The 21,741-nt window shown below is 37.7% G+C and overlaps 1 protein-coding gene across 2 annotated transcripts in view; it reads right to left on the reverse strand.

Annotated features, from left to right (window-relative positions):
• LOC141807386 (cadherin-18) overlaps positions 1 to 21,741 on the reverse strand; it is a 342,498-nt gene that overhangs the window by 211,301 nt on the left and 109,456 nt on the right. For both annotated transcript variants that reach the window (XM_074693358.1, XM_074693357.1), the window contains one exon: positions 1,573 to 1,701. The gene's annotated coding sequence lies outside the window, so the exon portion shown is untranslated. The remainder of the gene's footprint in view (positions 1 to 1,572; positions 1,702 to 21,741) is intronic.

Genomic DNA, 21,741 nt, shown 5'->3' on the forward strand with positions numbered 1-21,741 from the left:
ACCTCACAGGGCACTGGATCTCTGTGCTCCACATGGCATGGACCAGCTGTCTTTGCTCCATATGGAATTAAGCTATTGGTCCATATATAATGAAGCGACTGCCTGTGCTCCAGATGGCACAAACCGGCTATCTGCGCTTCATATGGCACAGACCCACTGTCTGTGATCAATTGCATAAACTGATTTTCAGTGCTCCACATGGCACGGACTGGCTGTCTGTACTCCATATGGCACTTACCAGCTGGCTGTGCTCCACATGGTATGGAACAGCTGTCTGTGCTCCACATAGCAAGCACCAGCTGTCTGTGCTTCGTATGGCACAGACCGGTTTTCTGTGCTCTATAAGGCATAAACCAGATGTCTGTGTTTCGTATGGCACAGACCGGTTTTCTGTGCTCTATAAGGCATAAACCAGATGTCTGTGCTTCGTATGGCACAGACCGGTTGTATGTGCTCCATATGGCATAAACCAGTTGTCTGTGCTTTGTATGGCACAGACCGGTTGTCTGTGCTCCATATGGCATAAACCAGTTGTCTGTGCTTTATATGGCACAGACCGGATGTCTGTGCGCCATATGGCATAAACCACTTGTCTGTGATTCGTATGTCACAGACTGGTTGTCTGTGCTCCATATGGCATAAACCAGTTGGCACACTCATGGCACACAATGGCTGTCCTTTCTCCCCATCTCTGTCTGTGCTCGACATGGCATGGACCATGTACCCCATGATCTTTACAGTGTTGACCAATTATAAAATGGAAAAAGGGATAACACAGGTTTTCTTTTCCTTTTTTTTATCAGGTAACTTTAAAATACCACCACCACAGAGGTGGACAGACAGCTGACATGCGCCATGTGGAGCACAGACAACCTGTGCCCACTGCAGTGTAACATCTAAATTTACAACAGCGCGACATATCCACTGTTTTCCCTCCTCACTCATGGTTAGAAAACACCATCACAGCAAAAATTACTTTAACTTTTTTTTGTTTGTTTTGTTTTTACAGTGTAGTTTAAGTAGTTTTGAGGCAGTTTTGTCTGTTTTGTTTCACAGTGAATGGCATTTGTTTCTGCAGCCTTAGCAGAACACGCTGTACTCTTTTATTTGTCTCTTTTATTTGTCTCTTTCCGTCTCTTCCTCTTCGTTAATAGCTCTTGACATTTGTTTATTCCTGCCTGAGTGAGGAAGCAGCTGCGGTGGAGAAAGCCTCCGTAAACCAAGGTAAGTCACACAGCTGTACCGCACGCAACACCAGACACCGAGAGATGACGACACTGATCATTGTTCTTAGCATTGCTCCTTTTTTTGCCAAACAAATGCTGGAAAAGAAGCGGCACCGTGAGCGCGAATCCCTCTGAGTGTGATTCAACGCCGCTCTATAATTGCAAGGCCAAACACAGGGGCTGTTCAGGGGTAACCTTGGTGTAATGTGCAGTAATTTTACAGCCCCCCCTCTCCGTGACATGCTGGTGCAAAGTTCCCGCTTTCATTAAAAATGCTGCCATTTTCATCACAACAGATGCCCCTGCGCTCAGCATATGTGCAAGGTCATAAATCCAGATTACCTACTTCTTGTGTCGCTTCTTCAGCCATCTGCTGTGATTTAAGCAGAGGGCCACACTTCTTTTTCTCTCCAACACCGGCTCCTCCCTGGCCGAGGAAGAGGATGGAAACAGCTCAGGGACGACTTGGCCAACACTACAGTCAATTAGAAAAGAGCAAAACACCATTAGTCACTTAATATGCTCCCCTGATTTCCCTTTTATTACTGTTTGGAGTGCGCATTGTGGAGAGAAACAAAAAAAAAGCACCGAGGCTGTTTCCAAAGAGTTCTTTGATTTTTCTCCTGTAGCAGAATTACTTTGAAATAAGTTTGGTGGCATTTAATGTTTTTGCTGCAGTTTGAAAACGGATGATCTGCTGCGTTAACACAATTCCACACACAGTTGTTAGAAGCAAAGGCTTTTTTTGATTATTTTTCTTGTCTCCACTGAAATTTGCTCCCTGACAAACAAAATTAAAGAAATTTCAGAGGCTGTGCCACCAAAGTTTACTTGCACTGTAAAAAAATTCACTGTAAAATTTCAGTAAAGTATAGCAGAAGTATTCAGTAATTTCCTGTTATTTTACAGTGCATATACTGCGGTTTATTTATACAGTTTAATACTGTGTATTGGATTACAATGTATGAATGTAACCCTGCTGCCGCTATTTAAGTAATTTCTGTTGAGATTGTCACGATTCCCAGGAAAACAAGAGAGGAGGACCCAGTTGTGGATGGAAAACTAAAAATATTTTATCAAACCAAACTCAAAAACTAAAGCTCCAACCAAAACCTCTAACATAAAAAAGAAAACTAAAAGACTCACAAGGAACCAAGAAGCACGGGAAGCACATGAGACGGAGACAGCCACAACAACAGTGATCAACACAGGTGAAACTCATGAGGAGCAATCAACAAGCAGGGAAACACAAGGAGGACTAAACCAAACAGAAAAACTCAAGATAGAGAATAAACACACTCATACACTCAACAAGAAACAAATCAAAACCACAAGGAACACAAACTAAACACAAAAACTAAGGCTGTATTCAGACCAGAAAAGTCCTTTGGTCCACTTGTTTGGGCCGGACCAAAAGCAGACCTTATTTTTTTCGTTTAATGTGGTTCTTATTCAGATTGTGCTTTTATCAAGTGGACTATATTCTGTAAACACATCCAGGTGTGTGAGGATCAGTGCTCTCATTGGACAGCACTGACAAAGGGCGGCACACAGAGTACAGACCTGGAAATGGAGGTAAACATGTGTGTTTGTGCTCTTATTAGAGCTGCTAAATCATTTTCAGTTCCAAGAGCAGCTCCTTCAAAGCAGCTTAACAACACCGTTTACAATTTAGGAACAGGAAGACCAATGATCGCAGCAAGGAGGCGCTATGCTCTGCGTGTCCTGACCCACAACATGCTAGCTACAGCGTGGCTAAACAGAAGACGGAGGATCAGGTATGAACCAAAGACGGTTAGGTTACGGTGGCTTTATAGGCCCAAAAGGCGCATGTATCCTGTAGTTAGTTCGGATGGACCTTGGTTTGTATTCAGACCTGCACCGGAGAACCACGAACCGCACCAGAGTTCGTTAGGAAGCGGACCGAGACCACCTCAAAAAGTGGGTCTTGGTCCGGTTGTTTGGTCCGCACCAGGGTTCGTTTGTGTCTATTCACACCTGCATGAAAAGTCTGCACCAGCATGGAAAACAAACCCTGGTCTGTTTAAAGTGGACCAAACAGTCCAGGTCTGAACTTAGATAAACACCATACAAGAATCACAAAAATAAACCAAAAACCTCAAACCCAACACCCCAAAAAACACAAACCCAACTGAAAAACCTGAACCATGAAAGTGATGGCATTTTGTAGCCGTGAGTGAGGAGGGAACACAGTGGATATATAAGTGATGTGTTGTTTGTGAATGTTTCGTTCAAAATGAACTAATCATCTGGGGAAACTGAAAATAATTGTCTATCCTTTAACTTCAGTTACACTCTCCTCTTTCCCTACAAGTCGCCAAAGCCTATCTTTCCTCTCTGCTTCCTGTCAGTGATATTGGTGCTGTCAGGCGATTAAAAAAATTAATCGAATTAATAACAAGATTTGTAATTAATTCATCTAATTAATCACATTTTAATCTTGAGGTCGCCAAATAAAGAATTTAAATTCTAGGACATTACAACTCAATTGCAACTCTTGACTGCATCTATGGAGCTTGTCAATCAAAATTAGGCTCGTTGACGACTGAGGGTGAGAGCGGTGTGCTCTTTGGATGAGAGCTCAGCATGGATATGAGGAGAAGATGTGAGATGACAGAGACACAGAGAGACGCTGCAAGTCAGAAAAGTTCAGGCAGCTCACGCTCCAACTGAGGATGTGTCGATGTAGTTCAGAGAGAAAGAGCGGTGCCATCGGGAGAAAAAGACGACGGAGATCATGGAGAAGATCAAACGATGCAGTGTCTGAAAGTGACTTGTTCTACAACATTATTCTAGTTTCAGGCAAATTTTTACTTGTTACAGTAATTCAGACCTCATTTTTCTTTAAACAACTTAAAACAAGACATTTTCTGGACTGAGCAGTTGAAACTGGCTTGTATCACGCAGACAATAGTATGAGTCCCTACGATCCGAGTCCCAAGTGAGTAGCAAGTTTTTCTGTTGTGGGCAAGTTAAGTCGAGTCAAGTCACAGGTTATATCTCAGGTTTATATCTTGAAGAGATAGATACATCACCAACACACACACATACATATGCACAGGCTCACACACTTCTAACAGTGTTAGCTTGGTTTCACTTCCTTAGCTTCATGTGCAGTCTTTAAACGGTGGATAAAGTTGGACGTTGTTTCCTCTTTTTACATTATTTTAGCGTCGCATATCTTGCATTGCGTGTTTGTCCTTTTTTCCATTGGAGTGGAAGTTTTTAAACGCAAACTACTCGACTTTTGGAGCATAAGAAGTGGCTACAGGCTCGGGGGCAGTCGCCATTATTAGCTAACAACCACACTGTGATGTGTGTGCCCATTGGCTGCTTGCGTGCTTGTGATCTCGCTTCACACCTGTCTCCAACCAATCCATCGATCAATCAATAAAAAGTGTTAACCTATAGCGAAGATGTTTTCTTAATTTGCTTGTGTTTTGTATTTTTGCGCTGTGAGCTCTCAGGGCCACCGTAGTAGGAAGTAGAGGTGTGATATACAGCGATTCTATACTTGGAGCATTTTTAGATGGAGGATGTTGACGTATTGACATCATAGTGTGAACATATGTTCGTTTTATTCTTACAGTTCACATACCCTGAAGTAAACTCAACACCTCTCGTAAGAGGCGACCAGCTGCACGGTATAAATGTCAACAACCCTTACGACTGTGCGATCACAGGAACCACGCCAGGGTTTCCTGCTGTGACCTCACATGTGCACGACCCAGAAGTGTGTAGGCGAAGTCTGACTGAGGAATCTGGCTGTTGGCGTTCACAGCTCACCTGGAAACTTCCGTCTTTTTCCAGGACTCCCTTTGTAAGTGTTGACGTGCTGCTCTCCTCACACCGTACCAGATGTTACTGTGAGTTTGTTCTCTGGGATTTACAGCTTGATGAAGTTATCACGGAGTAAGGATGCACTGTAAAGTGTTTCCACCCGTCAGACGCTGTGTTGATGAGCCTGAGGAGCCTTAACATGAACGTGGTGTTAGGTTTCACTCACAAACATTAAAATCTGAGAGTGAAGAGCATTACTCCTCTCCTGAACGCTAACGAGCATATGCTGCGTCTCTGCTGAGATTTCCTCGTGGTCGTACGTCCAGTCAAACTTTTTGGTCAAAGCGGACAGGTTTAATCCTTCCATGACTCACACTCTCCTAATGTGAGGCTTGTTTCTCGTCCAGATCCAGGAGAGACACAAGATTAGACACGTTTTTGTGTCGAGCCAGCGTTCCAGGGCCGTTTGATTCCCAGCCATTGTTTCTCTGTTTGAAATCACTGGCTCAATATCAGACCAAGTGTTCTGCAGCCAGGGGGTCCATTTCAATACAGGCACGACAGCAACCACTCACAACCTTGCCTTTCAAACACCGCCCTTCAAGGATGTCCTGATTGAACGCTGAAAGTGAAGACAGGAGGTGATGATGGAGTCCAGCATCAGAGCATTACTGCAAATCCACAAGGATGGAGAATTAGAGAATCAGAATCAAAAATATTATTTTCTCAGTTTTCTCTTTAAATCTGACTGAGAGGAAACAGGACCAAGCTAAAGGTGAAGGTGTGCATTCTCTGTCAGCAGGGGACACCAGGTACAATAATCACCTTTATTACGAACATAAAACATTTTTTACCCAACAAGTTAAAGGTCCCGAAGTTTGTTTCTTATGCTCCTCAGTCCTCAACAGATCATGCTATTGGTGGTTGCAGCTCCCTCCTCTGTCCTCTGATTGGGCCGTTAAGCATTTGACCGGTGAAGTTTTAAGCTTCCAGAGTTTGGCAAGATGGACGTGCAAGATTCAAGACAATGAATCATGCAAGTCCATGTGCCCTGTAAAGTAAATAACAAGGGACAATGACCCTAAACACAAACAGGTATAGGGTCTCCATCAGTCACATTAGTAAAGCTGAGCCGTGGTGAACTTCATTATTGATTCAGACGGGAGACGTTTTGTGTACAAGACTATGAATAAGTTAATTTATGCTCAGAAATTGGCTTTTCTTTCTTTTTTTTTTTTGTTTTTGATTGCTTTTTTTAAGCTTTTTTGGTTGTTTTCCTTTGTTTTTTTGTCTTTTTTTGTTGCTTTTTTTGTAATTCTTTTTACCTTTTCTCAATATATATATTTTTTTGCTTTTTTGTATTTTTTTGTTGCCTTTTTTGCATATATCAAGGCCTTCTGGGGTCTTTTTTTTATTTTTTAAGCTTTATTTTTTCAATTAAATTAATTAATTAATTGATTTATATTGCTTTTTTGCCATTTTTCCTTTGCTTTCTTTTTCTTTTTTTTTTTGCCTTTTTTGACTCTTTTGTAACTATTTTTTTTTTGCCTTTTTTATTTTTTTTCCTCCTTCTTTGCTTTATTTAGGCCTTTTGGTGTCCATTTTGGCTTTTTAAGCTAAATTTTTTTAAAACTTTATTTATTTATTTATTTTGCTTTTTTTTTTTAGTCCCCCCCCCTTTTTTTGGTTTATTTAGGCCTTTTGGGGTCCTTTTTTGGCATTTTAAGCTTAATTTTTAAAATTTAATTAATTAATTAATTTATTTATTTATTTTGGGGTTGATTTTTTGCCTTCTTTAGTTTTTTTTTTCTTTCCTATTTGTCTTTATTTAGGCCTTTTGGGGTCTGTTTTGGCTTTTTAAGCTTTATTTTGATTTATTTTATTTATTTATTGATTTATTTTGCTTTTTCTTAGTTTGTAGGGGCTTTTTGGGCACCTTTTTCTGGCTCCTTTACTGGCTTTGTGTATTTGTGACTTCTGATACTTCCAGAGCGTGCTTTAAGTGGACACTAGAGAAACAGTAGATTTTAGCTTTTCTGCATTGTTTCATATTCTCATACTGGAGGTATATATTTATGATGTTTTTTTTTTTTTTAACCTGCTGTCTGTCCCATGTCATTCCTCTCTCCTACAGCATCCAGGACAATTACATGCAAATGGATTATTATGCAAATTAGGAGATGGTGTCATTTAGTGACTGCTGGGACAGCCAATAGGGACTCTCCCTACTGATGAGTTGGCAGCAGCTTTAATGATGTTTCTAATGGTAAACTGCCTCATTCTTTCAGCTTTAACATGACTACACCTGACAAAACTGACTAAAAACCTGTTAATGTTTTATGAAATTAAGATCAAGATCTGAACTGTTGATTTTGGAAACCATGCCATCCGTACCAAATATGGACACTTCCTGTCCTCATCACGCTCTGACACAGGATTCCCACCAGCTGACTGACGCCACGTTGAACACTTCCACATCTTTATATATTTTTCTGTGCACTCTTCAGTCCAGACTTGGTATTTTCAGCGTGTGAGCACTGCAGCTCTCTTGGGTCTACTTTCAGGTGCTTCACATCGTGACACCATGTCCTTGTTACATAATATTCTTGCTGAGTGCAGCTTTAATTTTAGACACTGAGTTTAGTATAAAATCAGACGCTGCAGCCAGCAGAGAGCAGCTTGGTGCCAGGAGGTCTTCTGTATCTGCCAGGGACCATTGAGGATATGGCACTTCTTCAATGCAGCACACCGGGAGAGCTCCTGACACCTCGGTAACCCGGGGCCCCGTGATGGAGCATCTCGCCCTGCCAGGTGGACGTGCTCATTGTCCGGCCGCCTTATCTCTTCAGGGCCATTCCTCCTGAAGATCACGGGGACTGACAGAGCAGAAGCGTAGGCATTCCTACAGAAATTTCTGGAGCAGGCGAAGCCCCCTGGGGAAGAGCGTTGGCGATGCAAGCGGGGAAAAATCTGAGGCTGTCTTGAGTACTCTAAACAGGCTCTCTGAGATTCAAAAACCAGCTTTTTAATTATCATCTCAGGGGTGTTTCCTCGATGCTCCCAGATAAGGATGGTGAATGGAGGCGCTCGGTGAGGCTCCTTCTCTCGAGCTGCTCTCACAGCTGTAATATATAGAGGTAGGGGAGCAATTTAAAGCACCCTTGGGACTGGATCGATGAGACGGCCGGTTTGTGTCCTAATGCATTATATCTGACAAGTGATTCCATATCTCAGGATGGATAGCTTTAGCGCAGCTAATGCAGGACTGTAGTTTGATGTGATGGGAAATCTTTCTGTGATGGTAAGGAAAAAGAGGTGTTGAATGAGTCCTGACTTTGTGGTACCCTCTAGGATTCCTCGCAGAAAAAAACAGATGCTAAAATAAAACAAGGCTCAGGGTAAAATCCAGTCAGATCAAACCAGACTTAAGTCAACATTTCCAGTCCTTGCAGTGGTTCCTGGTGGCTTGGCACTGTCCTTTCCTAGAATTACCCTGATGATCTCGCTGACCTGTTTATCCGCTCATTGATCAGGTGATTGCTCAACCAGGCGGCCGATAACCAGCAGATTACATGTTCAGCTCTTTCCTCACCAGAGTGTTAATAAGAGGCCAACCAGCACCAGCTGTTTGATCATTCCCATTATTCTTTGAAGGCCTATTGGAAATGTTGTGTAAGAGGCATGTGAACACTAACAACACAAATTGTACTTTACCTTCAAAATAAAAGCACAAAAAGGTGTATGAAACTCTAGACATTGTAAAAGTCTAGTGAATAAATATGTAAATGAGATTTTTTTTCTAAGTGTTTAATTTTTAATAAATTTGCAAATAATTGAATGAAAAAGAAACCTTGGAATGCCAAGTTTGCAAAAATTATTTACTTGTCAATGAGTTACAAGTTTTTTTTTTTTAACGGAATTTAAAAAAAACTTCCAATTTTTTCTGCAAAAATTTAAAAAAAAACAACAACTTTAAGAAAAAAAAGAAAAAAAATCCAGAAATTTTAATTTAAAGATTTGGGAAAAAATCATGAATCAGCAAAATAAGATTTTTTTTTCTTAAAAAAAAAAAAAACTTAATGTTTCAAATAATTTTTTGAGTGGAGTTACAATAATTTGCAAGACTTGCAGAAATTAAGGGGAAAAATGCAACTTGCAAAAATAAAAAAATTGCCAAAAAATTGACATTTTTCCTCAATTTGAAAAAAAAGTGTCAAAAATTGGCAAAAAAACATATATACGCAAATTAAGTTGTAAAAAAAAGTTGTAGTTTCATAAATTTGCTACTTTTTAAAAAGAAATTTGAGAATTTTCAAAAATTTGCAATTTTTGATTGGAATTACAATAATTTGCAGGATTTGCAGAAATTTAAAACATTTTTAAGAATAGCAAAAAACCGACTTTTTCCTCAATTTTAAAAAGTGTCAATAATTGGCAAAAAAAAACCCATATATTTTGTTGTAAAATGTTGTAAAATAAATAAATTCATAAATATGCTATTTTTTAACAAGAAATTCAAAAGTTTCGAATATTTGCAATCTTTGATCAGAATCAAAATAATTTGCAGGATTTGCCGAAAGTAAGGGGGGAAAATGAAATTTTTAAAAATTTAAAACAATTTTAAAAATTGCAAAAAATCGACTTTTTTTCTCGATTTGAAAAAGTGTCAAAATTGAAATTCCAAAAGTAGCAAAAAGTTTGAAAGAATTTCCTACCCTCCCCACCAAAAAAAAAAAAAAAAAGTAAATAAAATAATTGTTATAACCAAATAAAAAAAAACTAAAAGCTCCATTGACAGATGTGACGAATATTATGTCAAATAAAATGTTAATGCATCGCTTTGTTTTGTGTCTTTACTCATCATTACCCTCTGTAAGATAAACACAAATCTCTATTTATTTCAATCATCTTCTTTAAAGATGTTTCTTTCATGCACCCAGGAGTGTATCGTTATTCATATCATACGCAACAGCGCCCTTATCAATATGACGGTGAAAACATGGGAAATCTCGTCAGTGGCAGAGAAAGAGTTAAAACCCACACTGCAAACCACAGGTGAGATTCCAGACCTCAGGTAGGATGTGGTCTGTATCCAACAGATGTGCTTTATATGAGAAATGTAAGAGAAATGCAGCCTCCGCGTGTGATTCTACCCTTGAATTGATAAGGAGGGATTATTCAGGTATTAACATAAAGCTCTGGTTAAAAATGCATGCTCTTTCACTCTCTGCATCTCACACAACAAGCTCGCTGCTGCTCATGTGGGATTTTACTATCACTGCTCCTGGCAGTAACACCGGACTCCGAAGTCAACACTATCCACTTCTGTGCCAGGCGTGAGACTTTTATTGCATATTACACAGCTTAATGAGGTAAGAGATTAAGATGTTGCCCTCACATTGAAAGGCTTTATTAGCACGCTGGATTCAGAGCGGCTGTGCTCAGCGGCTGCCTCTCCCGGCATTGTTTGGGCTCACAGTGATGGAGGGCTTGATGACTATTCCACAAATCTTTAATTTGGATGTAATTCCTAGCTGTGGAGTTTGCAGTGAGCTCGCAGGGATTTCACACGGCCTTGTAGGTTGGTCAGACAGTTTTTCATTTGATTCAAGTCAGAGGTTACCGCCTGTTGTAATTATACCACGATGATGTGCTTCTGCTTTGAAAAGAATCTGTGTTTAACATTCCTGTTAAACCCTCCAGGAAATGTTCTCAAACTCACGTCCTGTTCCTGGTCAGACGGTCTGCAGAAGCCATTTACTGTCAACGACACAATTACCGCGCTGCATAGCTTATCGTTAGCGGTGTGTCTGCAATTCCCCCTGGGATTTAAATGCCCGTATATATAAGATGAGTTCTTTGGCTGCATTGACAAAAAAGCTGCAAATGGAGCATTAGCAACAAAAATGACAAACCCCTTCATATTCATATGATCTGAATCTGTCCTTAACAAGATTCTTTAACCAGCGGCTCTTTGACTTCTTTGCAGTGGCTCCTTATAGCTTTAAAAAATATTATTGAAATAAAGAATTTTTATTTTTATTTACATCAGTCAATAAAGCCTGCCACTGCTCTACTTCACCTCCTACAACATCAACAGCCCACCAACTTTCCATGCACCTGTGGCTAACCTCAAGTTTTACAGCCCTGGGAAGATAACTACATCTACAAAAAGACTAATCTGGAAGAAAATACTGATTTTAATTCTGTGTGGATGGATTTATTTCAATATAATATAAATGCTCGACACGTGGCAGGACATTTGCGAACAGATATTTAATTTGGTTTTAAATGTTGACAAAAATTGAAATTAAAAAAATGTTTAAAATTTTGGCATAATTTTTAATATTAAATTTTTTCTTATTTTTTTACCAAATAAAATTTAATAAATTGTAATAAATGTTTTCAAATATTTTGAAATTTCAAATTATTTTAAAATTTTCCATTTTTTTAAATTACATTGAAGTAATTGATAAACAACAAAAATGATGGGTTAAGCAAAAGTAGCACTATTTCTTTTTAAATTTTGGATAAAAATTATAATAATTTTCATTTTTTGGGGGGAATTCACTAAATTTGATTTTTTCAATTTATAAAAATTGTTCAAAATTTAAAATTTCTTGCCATTTTTGCAACTATTTGAAATTTCATTTCTCACCAAGAAACAAACAGAAATCCTTTTTTTAAAATGTAAAATTTCAAAAAATCTGTAGAATTTTGTTGTATTTTTATTTTTATTTACCATTTTCTAAAATTTTCTGCAACTTTTTGAAATTTCATTTTTTTCAAAACTTTTTTTCATTTATTCATTTTTTTTTTTTTACTTTTTTAATTTTTATTTTATTAAATGCAAATTTATTAAAAATTAAAAACTTAGACATCTTGTTTACAATTTTGATGTTGAGCACTGTAGCTGTTGGAGTTGTCTGAATTTATAGTTACGGTTATGAAAAAAGTAAAAAAAATAAAATATAGCCATGCTTTGACAAATAGCTGCATGGGTTTGTTTTGAATGATCATACATGTGTATGACGGAGATAATCTCACATAGGCTAAAACAGTCATAGTGAGTTAAAAAAAATAAATACTCTAAAAAATGAAAAAAAAAATCAGAGAGTGTAGTTTTTATTCCTGTGGCTTTCTTTGGAAAATGCATGCAGATATCGCTCCCTTCGGTTCGTGATGTGTTCGCTAACATACCATGTAATGTTCACACCAATCTGAAGCTTTGGTTCCACTTTTATTGTTTTCACTGTTCCTGTATCATTCTGGCCTTGAGGAACTGTGACCACACTCTGCAGAAACCCTCCTGGATTTACAACACCTCAGGATTATTGGTTACATTTTCCTCCTGCAACAAGGCACACCTCAGTCTGTGTAAATTAAAGAAGCCAGGTCCAGAAAAAGCGCCACCTTCACCCTGAGCAGTGATCTACTGATGGCAGCTCATGAATCCGGACAGATGAGTACCATTGGCTCTATCAATTTACCGCTCAGCCTTCTCCAGTCAGCTGTGCTTTATGTGTAGCTATGGGAACAACACACTTGGAGGGTGTTTGTTCTCCTGACAGGACATCAAGCCCATTGTCATCCCGTTACACCGCAAAGACCCAGCCGTAAAGCTTTAGGATGCTGCGATCCATCTTGTAATTCGCAGAGCCTGATGGTGACATTCATGGGCTTTAAATGTTGGTTAAGTGATGTGGACAGGAGCTGGCTTCTTCAAACATGCCACTTTTTCTGTTTTCCTTTGATATGAGCACAGGGAAGGCTAAAAGCAGATTGTTAGCCTCGCCTAGCATCCGTGTTGATAGGAAACATGCCCACTTCTCATGACCTGAGCTGTCACGCTGACTCCCCCACTCCGCTTCTCGTCTTTGAAGTGCAATTACCGTTGATGAAGATCCAATGCAGGCTGTGTAACTGACAATCAAACCGAAGCAAAGTCAATTTGATTTAATTGGTGAAGAATTAACTGTGGAACCGGCATCTCATGGCAACGCCGGCTCTAATTGTGGTATTTCTTCCTCTCAGAAGCACTTAAATTGATCGTGGAAGAGTCCCCCTGTCTGGTTAATCCCAGCTCATCCACAGCATGGGCCTGCATGCTGAACACTGAGGTAATGACACCTCTCTGCTAATATTTGCATGACAAGAGCACCGCTGTTTGGCATATGCCTGGAATTTGCAGTAAAAAGGCCGAGCGCGCGGGGAAATGCGAGTGACCTGATGCTCCCAGCGTGTTGGTTAGCAGACGGCTAAATTAGAGCTAAATGCAGCTCCATGTCGCCTCCCCAAAGAGTCTGACTTTGTATTGACGATTGACTAATCAAATTAGAGGATGGATTACAAGCCGAGCATCTGGTCTTTGTAATAACGCTTATTATTTAGCTCCGCTGAGCAGGGACTGGCAGACTGTTCCTGCACCTGCATTACTTCTGATCCACTGTACAGCACATGTGCTCACTGCTCAGGATGAAAAACATGAAACACTCTGCACACACCTCTCCTTAACTATTAACTCATTTTTACATACGTATCTATAAGCCAGGGGGCAGCTCACCTGGATTAAAGTCATGGTAAATAATTATCAAAACCAGAAGTTTTTTTCTGTTTATAAAATTAAACATATGATGTCTTAGTTGGTTAATTTTGATAAATTTCCAAATATTATTATTTTTTAAATCATTAATTACTAGTATCATAAATTTGCAAAATTGATAGAATTCAAATAAAATTTGCATTTTTTTAAATGCTAAATAATTACAAATAGTTATTTTAACAAAATGTTACATTTTCAAAAAAATGTCAAAACTTAATACCTTTGCAATTGAAAAAAGGGTCGAAATTTTTTTTTTTAAATTACACCTGGATTAACGTCATTTAAAAGACACAAAATCAAAATTTTCTTCACAATAAACTGCAGAAAAAGGTGTATAAAATTCTAAACATAAAACTAATTTTGTGAATAATTATCTAAAGAAGTGGTTTGTAAATATGATGTCTCAGAGTTTATACCTTTTTTATTTACAAATATTAATTCATTTATTTTTTAAATTGAAATGTCAAAAATGTGCAAATTTTTTTTTTTTTTTAATCTTTTTTAAAAACAGGAAATTTAGGAAAACAAATGTGCCAAAAAATTCTGAAAATTGTAACAGACAAAAATTTGCAAGTTAGAATAAAAAAAATGTAAAAGTTCCAAAAATTTTCAAAATCTTATTTAAAAATGGAATTTAAGTAATTTGCAATAATTTGCAGGAGTTACATTTTAAATTAACAAAAAATCTTCAAAAATTTGCTAAATATTTAAAAAATTGACTTTTTTGTAAAATTGAAAAGTGTCAAAAATCTCAAATTCAAAGTTTTGCAAAAAATAAAAAAAAACATTGTTTTTTCCACAATTAAAAAAAAAATGTGAGAGCTATATTGCAAGAGAGATGCAGATTTATTTCAATAATATGTTAAAGCATTATTTTTTTTAGTGTAATATCCTCTGTAATAAAAATAACAATTGGTTATTCAAATAATATTTTGTCAAAGCTATAGGGAGCCACTGTAAAGGAGTCAAAGAGCCGTATGAGGCTCCTGAGCCGCAGGTTGAAGACCGTTGCTGTAGTCGAATGAAAAGAGTATTTCATTTCTTCCCTCACTGCTGCAGAAACTGCTTCAGAAACACACACACACACACACACAGAGCTGGTGGGTGGGCTCCCCCCTCTGAGGACTTATCAGCACTGATGTATGAACTTTAAGTTAATGAAAGTGATATTTTTCTCCTCTCTGCTGTGCAGCACAAAGCTCTTGAGTGTTACTGTATGTTCAGCCTTGATCTTAGGGGCATAATTTTCTACATGCAAGCATGACTGCCTCTGCATAAGAGCGTAGCCCACCTGGTGAGGTATAAAAGCAACGAACCTCTTAGTCTCTGAATCAGGAGTGGCTGAAAAACATATAATGCTCTGAAAGTGGAACTCTGGGTCAAGTTTTCTCAGAGCTCGAATCAGGATGGAGGGGACGCCAGTGACTGAAATGTGTGGTCGATTTTCAAAATAAAACCCAGAAGTGTTCAAGGAAGTATGTGAAACTTAATTCTTGGGAATCATTTTATTTTTTTTATTTATTTATTTATTTATTATTCATTTATTTTTTCATTTTATTTTATTTTATTTTATTTTTATTTATTTATTTTTTATTTTATTTTATTATTTCTATTTTTATATTTTTTATTTTTATTTATTATCTTATTTTATTATTTCTATTTTTATATTTTTTATTTTTACTTATTAATTTTATTTTATTTTTTATTTTTATTTATTTGTCAGGTGTTCACACATTTATATTCTGCACTGGAGATTGTAACAAAGAAATTCCAAAGAGAAAAATTGACCTTATCAGAAAGCTAAGAAGTAGGATTCGGAAATAACCCATGTTTGCGCTAATAATCCCATTTTATAGTGTGGATTAGGACCAGACATGTATCTAAAAGGAGACTTTTTCAAGCTAACTTTCAAACTCCTCACAACTTCCTTCTGACATAAAAAAAAAATCTTTTTCGTTAAGGGTTTCACAGAACACAAAATAACTCCTCTAATAGTTTTCCAAAGCTGTTTGGAGACGCCTTTCTTGTCCCAAAGAGAACAGCAGAAGACTCACCAGGCGGAGAAATAAAGTGGCTGTGATATATGCCTTCAAACTGAGCTAAACTAAGAGAAATCAGGCTGCAGTTCAAAGGTTTAGTTTGAAGTCTACCAAGTCTAAAACGTCCTTGTCTGTGTTTTATAAATCCGCGTATTTGCAGCTTTCTTGAGCTGTTAAAGCGAGAAACTCGGAGTCTCTTAAAAGCAACACAACGCTTGAGACGGAGCAACAATAAAGCCATTAGCGGGACTGGAGCCTGAGTCACAAACGAAGAGGAGACCTCTTGATTTACCAAACTGTAAACACAGCAGCTGGTGGCGTCTGTGTTGTGCCTTCAGATGACATCTATCAGTAGGAGATGAATTAATAGAACAATCCCACGGCACAACCGCTCTCATTTCAGAGCCGTATCCTACTGGGCTCATAGCATGCATCTCTGCAGCACCAAACACACACACAAACACACACACAAACACACACACACACACACACGAAGCAGCAAACAGTAATTTTCAGAGTGCTAGCTCCGTCGTAGGTCCTGGGGCTAAGAAGCTTTCTGATTTACTTTGGTAATCCCAGCTGTAAGTCCCCTTATGACTGTCAGTGTGCTCTGCTGATGCTAAATAAGAGAACAGTGCAGGAAAAATGTAATTACTCCAAATCTTTATTTCCTTTGGAGGTAATTAGCGATGCTACTTTGCAACCTTTGGAAGATATGTGTTCGTGCCAAAAAACAGAATGAAGTAATATTTACTGTGTACTGAAGATTTAAAAGTGGCTGCTTACTACAACCAATTAAGCCTGATTAGCAGCGCAGTGTTTGCAATTTAAACAGTAGTTTCTGCAGCAGGAGAGTGTGATTTATCTTTTTAAACCTGTAGTCTCAGGTCGTTGTGCATGTGGCTAATGCTATGGCTGAATGGCCGTTCCCTAACGGTTTATAATGACTAATGATCCTGTTTGTGTCATGACTGGTCGTGCATGTGGCTCCTGATCTGTATCTGTCTCCATCCAGCTGCAGTTTTGTGCCATGCTTCCTCATCTGTAAACCCCATAAACTGTATAATATACAACTGTAGTCTCGTGACATCACTGGATTGTTTTTGAGTTTCTGAGTTTTGAAGCACGTCGTCAGCGGCAGCCATGTTAAAAAGCCTGACTCAACCTAGTTTCTTTCAAGTTAGGATGAGGTCAAGAGGCTAGCCTTAAGCCCAAGGCTCTGCAACCTTTACTTCCTTAGGAGCCATTTTTTCCAGCTCGGCTGAATTAAAGTCATTCTGGATAAAGACTGTAAAGAGTAAACAATTCTAAAAATAATGGAGATCTAGTGAATAATTATCCAAACAATAGTTTTTTGTACATAAAAAGTCTGGGTTTCTAATATTTAGATAAATTAGAAAAAATACGCCCAAAAAATTAAATAAGGAAGAAAAAAAAGCAGTTTCATTTTTTTTTTAAATTTGGAAAACTTTAATTTTTGCATTTTTTGGAAGTTTCAATGTAGAAATTAAATATATTTGCATTTATTAAAAAAAATAATTAACAAAATTGTCATACACGTTTAAAATGTCAAAAATAAGCAATATTAAAAATAATTGGGATATAACAAAATTCGAGAAATTTGAAAAAAAAATGAAATAAAATAACAAAACAAAAAAGCTATTTAATTTTTTTTTGGTTTCGGGAACTTTTTAATTTTTGCAAAATTTCTTGAAATTTCTATTTAGAAATTGAATACATTTACACCAATTTAAAACAAACTAAATTAATGAACAAAATTGTCAAACAAGTTTGAAATTTCAAAAATTAGCAAAATTAATCAGAATTGGGATACAACAAAATTTGATACATTTGAAAAAATAGAAATTTGAAAAAACAAAACAAAAAAGCAATTTCAATTTTTTTTTTAATTTAGAAACCTTTTTTTAAATTCTTGCAAATTTTTGAAATTTCAATTTAGAAATTTACAATAATTTTTAAATAAGAAACATTAAATTACAAAATTGTCAAACAAGTTTGAAATTTCAAAAATTTGCAAAATTTAAAAGAATTGGAATATTTACAAATTTCCAAAAATTTTAAAATTGTTGAAAGAATACTTGAATTTGATAACATATATTGATTTAATCATTCAACTCATCATTTATTATTAAGGAGCCACTGCAAAGGAGTCAAAGACCCTAATGAGGCTCCAGAGCCGCAGGTTGAAGACCCTTGCTTTAGCCTCTTCACTTAAGGCCCACATCTGCTCAACGTTACATACGGATCCTGATACAGATGGAGCCTTCTGATTGTGCTCTGTGTGTGCCTCCATCTTTGTTGTTTATGTCGGAGTTACACAAGCAAAACTCCTCCACAGCCTCCATGTTTGTTTTTGAGTTTGTTGCTGTTGTAAACTTTGACTCTAGTCCGCGCCCCCTAGTGGACAGTATTGGTTAACAGCGTATTTGTGGAGTAAATTCAGTCTTTTTTTGCAGCAGTTTTGTTATGCCCACAATCTAAAAACAGCCCCACAGCAGCCAGGTTCAGTTTGCATATGAGCCCAGGCCACAGCGGTCTCCATCACACAGCGGAGGTAGGATTACTCAGCTTCCACAGCAATTTGGAGCCCGTGAGATGCCGAGTGAAAAATGAGAAAATGAGTGACCGAAGTGGCCCGTGAGCTCGACCCTCGCTGGGGTTGTGTGGCACAGCAGATGATCCCCATCATCACTCTCCTGTTAGGGTAATAGGAGTCGCTGAGTAGCTCTGCATCGATTTGCTTCTTTCTGAGCTCTGTGTGTGTGTGTGTGTGTGTGAGTGTGTGTGTGCACATGAGCAGGTCTGTGAGGAAAACAGGTCCTTTGTCTGTGTGATTATCACCTAAAAACAAACCCTCAGTGCCCACTGTTCCCAGTCTCTTTCAGCGTGTAATAATTTCATTTTGCAGGACCACCCTGACGCTCTGAGGGCTGAGAATCAGAAACCACAGGCCTCCAGAGGGAATCCGAAGCAGGGCACATTTGCATGAGCTGCTGAGGTTTCTCCGGCCCCAGTGTGGTCTGATGAGACTCACGCTCTGACCGCCTGGGGCGTCGAAACCGAGCTGAGGTCTTATTGACATGGAGCACGCAGCTTTGCTGTGACCGCCACCGCAGCGGCCAGAAGCGAGTCACCAGCTCTGCTGCAGAGACACAGATGTCCGTGTTTAAAAACACAGCAGGGAGCCGCGAGGAGGGGAGGGGGGTAAACTGTAGTCAGAGAGTTAAAGAGAGGACACAAGGAGAGAAACTTTTAATTCCCTCTCTCCAGAATTAGACTGTAGAAAGAGACAGACGTCACTTCAAAAAGATGGAGAGATAAACGACTTCAGAAAGATAAGTTCAGACTGACTCTAAACTTTTACTGCACATGCAACCAGTCAGCTTCTATGGAGGGGGATTAGGGCCACTGTGGAAAAAAAAACATTTTTTATAACTATTTTTCTTTTCTTTTTTTTTTTTAAAAAGCCAAAGTTCTGACTTTTTTTTCTCTCAGAATTCTGAAATTAAAGAAATTAGACTGAATTCTGAATAAAGTCAGTATTCTCACTTTCTCCCCTTTCTGACTTCAATCCAATAGTTTTGAGACAAAAGTCTGATTTCTTACTCTAATCTAAGAATCCAATGAACACTAATTTTTTGTCTCAGAATTCTTAGATTAAAGTTTGAATTTTGACTCTTATCTCAGGATTCTGAGATTTAAATAAGAATTATGACTCTAATCTCAAAAACCTATGTTTTTTTTTTCTCTCAGAACTCTAAGATTAAGGTCAGAATTCTGAGAAAAAAAAAACAAGATTCTAGATTTAATCTCTTAATTCTAATTTAAATCTCAGAAGAATTATGAAAAAAAGAAAAAAAAAAAAATCAGAATTCTGACTTGTATCGCAGTATTCTTCCGAGATTGAATTCAGACTTTTTCTCCAAAAATAAAAAAATAAAGTAATAATAAAACAATAAATTAAATAAGTAAAAAAAAAAAAAAAAATAAAAGATGAAAAAAATAAATAAAATAAACAAATAAATAGATAAAAAATAAAAAGATTAAAAAAATAAAATAAAATAAACAAAAAAATAAATAAATAGATACATAAAAATAAATAAAAAATATATTTTTTCTTAAAAAAAATATTTTTTTAAAAAAGGTATTAAAACAGAATTTGTTTCTTTCCTCCTTATTTTTTGCTTGTAGTGGCTCTAATCCTCTTCCGTAAGCTTCAGCTCAGGAGGGGTCATACTGGATTTAATAGTTTGAATAAGAGCTGCTGCACATAATGACACATGATTCAACTGAATGTATTAAAGTTCAATAAAAAGCACAGGTGAGTCAGAAAGAAATTTAATAAAAGCAGATGCCAGGCTTCTTTTTGTGGATGAGGACTATTTAAAAAAGAAAGACTGAAAATGTGAAAGTACGATAAATTAAATCTTCAACTCTGGTTCGAAACGGGCTGAATGCGTGGAAGATATCAAGCCAAGGGAATCATTAACAGTTGACTTATCTAAGGATGCTGTTGATGATTGTTGGAGACAGGAAGATCACAGATCATCTAAAAGTCACCAAAAGGCTCTAAACTCCACATAACATGTACCCTATGGACACTATTTGACCCCGTTTAGACTTAAAACCTCATAAAAACTCATAAAAACGAACAGACTGAGCTTTCTGCATGTCAACAGCAGAGAAGTCAGAGTGTATGGGAACACTATAGCACAATGGCTGTTCAGAAAATGGTGCCAAATGTGCCTGTATTAAAAAAAAATACAATCTCCTGTGTGCAAAACTCTGCAAACTGTGTTCAAACCAAACCAACACTCAGCCTGTGCTTCGTCAAGAAAAGGTAAAGGAACAAATGCATCTCCTCTGAAAAACCAAACAGAGCCATAGTTTGTTTATTACTTCATTAGAGTCCATCCACTGGTGCACGTATAGACTTTTAAATATTTATCATCATGCACAGAACACTTACAGAAGAATCTTGTTAACCAGTTTCCAGTCAGCTTAAATATGTAATATCTTCTTGTTGCATGTATTAAAAATGAATGGAAATGAAGCTCATGTTGTATGCCTCTGTTGTTTCTGCACCAGCTCTCATTATATGAACGTTGGAGTGAAATGCAAAGATAATGACACAGAACGCAGCAGCATCAGGGTTCTGGGTCGTGTTGTATCCTCTTTCCTCTTTTTTCCTCTTTCCTCAATTTGAACCTGGATGTCAGCATAGTGATTGACTTTGCTCACAGGAAGTAGTTTTTTGGAGTGATTTTGAGTCCATGCAGTGGCTTCCACTACAGAGTCAGAGTCAGTATTCACAAGAGCCACAACTTCCATTCAAATATTGTTTTTCTTTTTAGCCTTACAGAGATTTCTCATGATATCTTCAAATGACTTGAAATGCAATAAGCTAGGCACCGCCCTATTGGTTGTGGCTGCCTATTGCAGCAGCTCTCTCTTCTTTGTCCATGTTTTGAAATTTTTTCATCTCTTAACCATCATCTTTGAATTTGGAGTGGGTCATCACTTTGAACGGCTCATTTGTCGGTCATGGACACCAAACTGGTTTTATCTTCAGTGATGTTTTTTTACTTTTTTTGCTCCTGTGTTTGTCTGGAGATCCTACATGTAACCATGGCTGCATTGTTTACATGTTAAATCAGCTGTTAGCAGCCTGTAGCATGTCAATGCTAGGTGGTGCAAGGCCAGATGTTCCCCCACAAGGTGAGGAGAAGGAGGTGAGGACGATGTGCTAGTTATTGGGAACGTAAGATCTATCTCCAATAAGATGGACAAGCTAGCTGTGCTAACTCAGCACCAGAGGAGATACCAGAAGGCAGAGTAGCATCATGCTATTCACAGACATGGCTAACAGAGCTAACATCAGACACCAACGGCACATTGGAAGAACTTCACCTGCTGTGGGCAGACAGAGCTTTACTGGGACACAAAGAAGAAATAACAACAAAGGAATTTCCGTGATGTATTTAACTGCCTCACCGACAACACTTCCTCCGTTTTTGTCTTTTATGCTAGTGGTACATACACAACACGTCCT

Source organism: Halichoeres trimaculatus, unplaced genomic scaffold (genome assembly GCF_033239565.1).
Source record: "Halichoeres trimaculatus isolate MK-OKI-2021-1 unplaced genomic scaffold, fHalTri1.1 fHalTri1_scaffold_18, whole genome shotgun sequence".
NCBI classification, from domain to species: Eukaryota; Metazoa; Chordata; class Actinopteri; order Labriformes; family Labridae; genus Halichoeres; species Halichoeres trimaculatus.